The sequence below is a fragment of the Penaeus japonicus genome, unplaced genomic scaffold (assembly GCF_977035675.1).
Source record: "Penaeus japonicus unplaced genomic scaffold, GWHDUDI00000001_assembly GWHDUDI00000019, whole genome shotgun sequence".
Taxonomy (NCBI): Eukaryota; Metazoa; Arthropoda; class Malacostraca; order Decapoda; family Penaeidae; genus Penaeus; species Penaeus japonicus.
Window position 1 is genome coordinate 39,907,958 of NW_028234421.1, and position 7,330 is coordinate 39,915,287.

At 43.6% G+C, this 7,330-nt stretch overlaps 1 pseudogene; it reads left to right on the forward strand.

Moving 5' to 3' along the window:
* Positions 1-949: 949 nt before the first annotated feature.
* LOC147469833 (uncharacterized) lies at positions 950-1,566 on the forward strand (annotated as a pseudogene).
* The last annotated feature ends 5,764 nt before the right edge of the window (positions 1,567-7,330 follow it).

Consider the following 7,330-nt stretch of genomic DNA (forward strand, 5'->3'; position numbering starts at 1 on the left):
AGAATCCAGCCAAAATGTTGATGAAAAGGGTTATACCACTGTATTTTCAAAAAAGAAAAGAAAGAGAGGAATGCCAAACACCTAAATCATTGAAGGGAGCTGATCATCCCGATACACCCCTCAAAGGCGCAGGGGCTTGAACTCCTTCCTCGGATGAGCTTGCTCTGAATCTGGCCAGTCTCTTCCTCCCGTTGAGGTGGTCCTCCCCTCAGGGGGGATCACACCTGCCCACACGTTTGCCGTGCGTGGCGCCCGTGTGCTGGGAGACGGGAGTCTAAGATGCAGTGTACGAGTAAATCCTGCGGCTGGCAATATGCCTTTTTGGTCCTCTATTCCAGCAAGAAGGGTGGCCTGATCTGGACTCGGTTAGGTCAATCAGCTGGTTTCTCTTTTGAGCTAGGCTGGGGTCAAGCAGCCCCTGTCTTGCAGGCAATCACATGGTCTTGCAAGTGCCATAACGCGTGGCATATATCCTCCCATCACCCCTGTGGCTTCTGAGCATGGCCTCAGTGCACAGCTTCCCCTTGTTGGACTACGTAGTGGGTGGGGGCGTGGGAGGATGAATTGAACCGATAACACATGGCAACTCTCACCACTAAACCCTTGACTGATACCCCCGCTGACCCCAGCAAGATATCGATCAAGGCTGTCACCTTGGAGCCTTTCAAGGTCCTTTGTGACAAAAGTAGAAAGATGGGTAAGGCTCTGGCGTCGGTTCAGAGAAAACCTGCCCAAGAACCTCGGGCTGGACCCTCCAAACCAGCCCCTGGCTCTGACAAGTCAAAGAAAAAATGGAAGCCAGGTAGGACCCTCCAACCCTGCTGGCCTCACTGCCAAATCCCTGGCGTCGGTTCGGAGGACAGGCAACAAGCGGCCTCGGCCGGCTACGGACTCGGAGGGCGAGTCTGTAGCCCCAAGTCGGTTCCCCCTAAACCGGAAGGAATCGACAATGCTTACCAGATGGTACAGGCACTGGAAAATCAGAGACAGTGCCATCTGACGATTAGAATTGCCAGAGACAATGGCATGATAATTGTACCAAGGGACCAAGCTACTCTCACCTTCCTCCAGGAGATAGACAAGCTCCTTGATGGGTGGAAGGTGAGCCTGTCGGCTCTGACTCCTGAAGAGAGGAAGTCCAAGATGGTGCTTCTTGGCTTCCCTCTGATATATGACCTTGAGGTCATCACGTCTCATACCAAGGTGGTGGGAGCTTCCCGACTCACCAAAGGGAAGCACCTAACCAGGCAAGTCCTGGTCACTTTGAAGGGAGCCCCAGTTGTGTCCTTAGACCTTGGCAATTGGGGCTCCTACAGCCTCAAGACATATGTTCCTGACCCGCTCCGCTGCTTCATGTGCCAGAAGTACGGGCACCACCAGGCCATTTGCTCTGCAAAGCCAAAGTATGGTGTCTGTAGTCAGGCACACAGTACGGAGGTGTGCCTCAAAGCACACAAGGAGGGCAAGTGGGATACCACTGCAAAGTGTCCCAACTGCCACAAAAAGCACCGTCCAAAGCCAAACCACCGCCAGACACCTCCAACACAAAGGAGTTTTCAGCTCTAGTGGAAGTTCCAAGATGGAAACAGACCCGGATGGGGTCTGGGAACACCACAAAGTCTAACCCAAGAGCAAGAAACCAACTCTGTTTACAGAGAAGGACTTGATGACACAGCAGTTGCGACAGCATTGGGGAGGACCAGTGAGGAGATGGAGAAGGCAGTCAAGGTCGAAATGACGGCAATGACTCAGACTGTCGTTTCTCTGAAGAAGAGGGAGATGAGTCCTATGGCCTCAAAACCCACTCCAACTCGAGGCGAGACTCCTCTCCCAACAAACCCCCAGGGCGAGACTTGGCCAATACCACACTGGCAGAGCCTGCACCCAAACTCCAAAGGGTGAGGAAGCCACGACCATCCAGACTGAAGGTCAAGGCGACCAAGGGTTCTCCACCTCCCAGGAGACCCAGCCCTACTAATGGCTCGACCTGCCCTGTCAACAGTGACGAGTTGAGTGAGGAAATCACCAAAGAGTTGTCAGACTCCGAAATGTCTGACGTTACCCACACTGGGGCGTTGGACACTGAGACCGATCATGTCGACGTCGCTGACGACACAGACTTAATGGACTCAGATTAGCACAATGGCTTCTAATCTAAGCATACTGCAGTGGAATATCAACAGCTTTTCCTCAAGGAATGCCCTTCTCCACGCGATCGTGCGATCTCGGAACATTGACGTTGTCATGCTCCAGGAGACCTTAACAGGGGAATCTGTACGCTTCTCGGGATATCATCCCTTTGTGCTGCCGAGCACGCAAGGCACCAGAGGTTTGATTACCCTTATGAAGTCGATTCTCCTTGATTGCCGATCCTGTGGAGTGTGGAGAAGGCGTCGAATCCCTTGCCGTTGAGATCCATTTGGCTGTACAATGTGTAAAGCAGGCCAAAATGTAGGAGCTTAGATATTAGTTAAGTCTGTGCTGCTGCGGCACACGAGGCAATTCTCATAGGGGGAGACTTCAATGCCCACCACCCCATCATGGCTCCCATTCGGAGTTGTGATGTGGCAGGATACCACATAGACGAGGTGCTTGAGTTGTGCCCCGAGATTGCTCTTCTTAACAGCCAGGAGCCTATGTATGTTGGCGGGGGGGTCCTTGACCTTACCTTTGTCACTGTGGCTCTGGTCGAGAGAATTAGTTGGTCTGTGGACAACACTGCCACAAGTGATCACTATGGGATAGTCACCATCATCTTGGACGCTGGCCTGGCACCTGTACTCTGGCACAATCCTCGATGGAAGGTGGATAGGGCCAACTGAAAAGCTTTCCAGGAGGCCCTGGCCAGGTGCTTCAGAACCAGGGACTTCTCACTTAATGATAATGTGGATATACTTGGGGCCAGACTAGTAAATGCCACAGACGAGGCAGCCTCAGAGACCATCCCCGAAACTCGTGCGTGGTCCAGGTGTTTCAAAGACGACTGGTACTACAATGATGAGATTAAAAGAGGTCAACCACAGAATCAATATGTGCAGAAGACACTTCCGCCGACGGAGAACCAATGAGAACCTCAGGGATGCTCAGGAAACTGCCGAGAAGGTAAAGCAGGAAAAGTGGCTGGAGTGGTGTGAGTCCTTTGGCCACCAGAAAGACCCACCATGACCCGCGGTCGGAGGCGGAGAGACTGGCACTCGAGTTCTCTGCCAGAACAAGTAGCGCCGGCCTACCAGCAGTGTTGAGGGCATGCCAAAAGGAATTTCTTTCAGACAGGCATGCCCTCATCAGAGAAAAGACTGATGACGCAGATGCCATGTTCTCTCTGAGGGAATTATAGCGGATGAATAAGACCAATTCCCGGTCAGCCCTGGGTTGTGATGGGATTTCCTACCCCATCATTTCCCACCTAGGACATGAAGGTGAGCTTGCATTCTTACATCTCATTAACAAATCCTGGGAGACTTCCTCGCTACCACAGTGCTGGAAGAGGAATGACATAGTTCCCGTCCCTAAACCAAAGGACCCGGGACAGTACCATCCCATCTCTCTACTCAGCTGTCTGGGAAAGATGGTGGAGAGAATGGCACTGAACCGGCTCCAATGGAAATTGGGACCTCCACATGAACACCTACATGGGTTCACAAGGGGTAAGAGCACTGCTCACAGCATGGTCACCTTACTGAGCACTGTCAGCAACACCAGCTCTGTCACTGTCTTCCTGGACCTGAGGAAGGCTTTCGAACTAGCGAGCCCGCAAGGGAATCAAAGGCAGACTGCTTGCCTGGATTGGTGACTATTTTAGGAACAGAACTGCCAGAGTGAAGTTCCAAGGTCACCTCTCCAGGCATTTGACCCTGGAGAATGGCACTCCACAAGGGGGGATCCTTAGCCTGGCTCTATTTAACACCCTCATGTTAAGCATCCTCGACATTCCACTCCCAGCGGGATGCAAAATTATTTCATATGCAGATGATCTTGCAACTATCTCTACTGGGAGACGAAATGAGAATCTAACTAGAAAGGCCCAGCGTTGTCTGGACCTAATGTCTAAGGAATGCCGCAGAGTCGGGCTTAAGATATCAGCAGCCAAATAGAAGGCAATGGCGCTGAAACACGATGTCGTTCAGAGAGAATGGGCGCGCTGGTTTACGTCGTCTGCATGTTTACATTTGAGCCATCTGACACATGGATTTGAAAGCAATCATGGTGGGAGGAGGCAATCTATGTGTCATTTGTAAAAGAAGGAAAACTACTAATCCTGAATTTATCTAACATCGGTTTCTTAAAGAATCACAAAGGTAAGTATATTATATATTAGCTACAATAAATATTAATAATATTAGACATATATATATATATATGATATTCTTAACAAGAGAAAATGTATTTTCATCATCCATTTTTCGTTTACATTTTGATAGATGTTCAAAGTGGTTAGAAAGGGCAGCCATATTAAGTCTGACACAAAAAACAAACACGGAGTCAAACAAAAGCTATAGAATATGTAGTCACCATTTTTCAAATAAGCAATATATAACCTCATCCCGTTTGTGCCCTAATTCATATCCAGATCAAAATTTGCCTGGTGAGTCGATGCATTTTTTTCTTTAATCTATAGTATCACAATCAATAATTAACACTGCTTGGCAAGAATGATTGTAATGATATCTCATTAAATTTTCCATTATTTAACTGTCAGATTCAGCTAAACCAGATAAAACAGTAAGAAAAATGGATATTGGTAAGTGTTTAGATTAGTTGAAATGACTCTATTTTATAGTCAATACATTGCATACGATGTAAAATATTGTTTGCTTGCATCTATTGTATAGTAGTGTTTCTTTCCTTTTTGAATATTGATTATTATTTTGAATATTGCCTTCCCACAATTTCTGTGATTTCACAGAAACATAACCCTACATGATATTAAAGATTGTACATATATGTGCTTACAACATTGCAAAATATGATGTATTTTATTTTGCAGATATTGACCTGCCTTTAACACACAAAGAACATGATTTATATAAATTGGAAATCCTCTCTGATTCAATGGATGAAAACTTTGGTTTGCATTGACTTTTTATTAGAATTGGGTAATTATTTAATTAAGAAAAAAAAATAAAAAACTGTAGATCATGAAATAGTAAGAAACATTTAACAAAATCAAATTGAAGAAACTGATAAATTTAATCTTATATTTTTAATAGATGTTTCATACTCATGCTAAGAATGTGATAAGGATAGTCTTGATGGGTGTTGGTGTGCATACCCCCCATCAGCACTCCCTTCGGGCAGATTGCTGGAGTTTTTAGACTTAATTTAAGGAAGATACAGTCCCCTCTTCTAGAATTGCTGAGAATTGTTTAATGAACATTATATGAATTGAATTATTATTTTGTAAAATACATGCTTGTTTCTTATGAATATGAATTAGACACTATGTCTCTTGGGGTATTGGAGGTGTGGCCCCCATCAACTTCCAGGACATATTTTAAAAAGGATATTTCACACTCCACAAGAATTTCCATACAATAAGCTGTTACTATTAAAGATGCAAAAGTGTTAGAGAAAATCCTGTGGAATACCAAGTACTGACCTATCTGGCACTGACAACATGTTATATGCAGTATAAAGGCCAACATTTACCAATTTACAGGTACTTACAAAACATCTGCAACATTGCAATCTGCATCACTGGCACATCAATCAGAAAATGGTAATAATGCCCAAAAAATTTTTTTTTTCATATACAGTGTGTGTTTGTTTTAATTTATTTTATTTTTTATTAATATTTTTTAATGCTGATATACGGTTCACATACATACTTTTTCCTTCTTTTAAGATGGTGCACTTGGAAAAGGGAATCTTTAATTAAGAAGAATATTTCTATTCATTTTTAATGTTTTGCAGAGGAAATTACACCAGATGCATCACTAACTCCAGCTGTTGTGATCAAGTCATATCCTATCCTGGTAATGAAGAATGAGAATCCTTACTCCTGTTTTTGGCCATCATCAACAGCTACTAACATGGTGCAGTTAGGAAAGGAATATTATTGTATTTTCATAGAATGATTAAAGAATTTCCTATTGTCTTAATAGGTCAAACTACCTCTGATAAAAGTTTAACAGCATATTTTATGGAGCAAGTAGAAGTGGTAGGTGATAAAATTTAAATTTAGTAAAATGGATATTATAGACAGAAAAATATAAAGTATAAAATTATTTCTTGATGTAAGAGCATGTCTCTATTTACTAACCATAACCTGAAAAAAATCTGCATTCATTTCTAAAAAGAAAATGCACTATGACTGTCTTATTTTAATGTCATCTCATCATTAAATAGCTGAAGCATGCTGCCACTTTGAAAATTGGGAAGGTGATTCCCAAGAGGATCCTGCAATTCCCCTTATTTCAAAGGCTAATGAAAGTAAGTTAAACCATAGTTAAGTATGATAGTGATTTCTCTTCATATCTTCTTCCCTACAAAGTTATGTTCTGCTAATCTAGTGGTTCTTATATATGTTCATGCCTTAGAAATGCCTTAGTTTAAGAAAGCACTTTTTGTTTTTGTTTTCCTACTTCCCCCACCATATCATGAACTTCTAACTAGAATAAAGGAAATAATTTACATATATTTTCCTATTGAGCAAATCATTATAATATATCCCTAGATATAGTATCTCCCACCCACTAGAGTACGGAACCCCCCCAGTTACAGATTATGACATCAGTACTACAATCTTTAATGTAGCATTTTGGGTTAAATACATTGTCTATATATGCATGAAATTACCATTATTATGAAAATCTTTGTTTCTCTCACAGGAAAAGCACCAATGTCTGACAGTCCCTACAAAAGCATTCAAACTAAATTAAAAAGTAGTCAGGCCAGGGTAAGGAGACTATTAAAAAAGATAAAGACATTGAAAGACTAACCAAAGTTGCCCACTGAGGATGTTTTACCACCACAACTGGTGAAGCATGTATCCAAGTATATGCAGGTGAAAGCTGTATGACTAAATTTACGTAGCCTTGAACCTCATACTATTTCCTGTAACGCCCTGTACACCTCAATTTTCTTCAGGTGGTACTGGTTCAATTAGCAGTTCAGCTGTAGCAGGTGTTATGAGTATGGATTCACTACCTGTGTCAATAAAGGCAGAGATAATTTTCCTATGAGCCACAACGTCGATAAAGGGTGTCTGTTACTATATACTTTTAAGAGAGATCTCGAGTATCGACTCCAATGTTGGTGTGATAAATGATGGAGGGTCCCTGACTGATGCCAGTAGGACAGGGACCTTCGCTGACATGCTGGCCTTGTG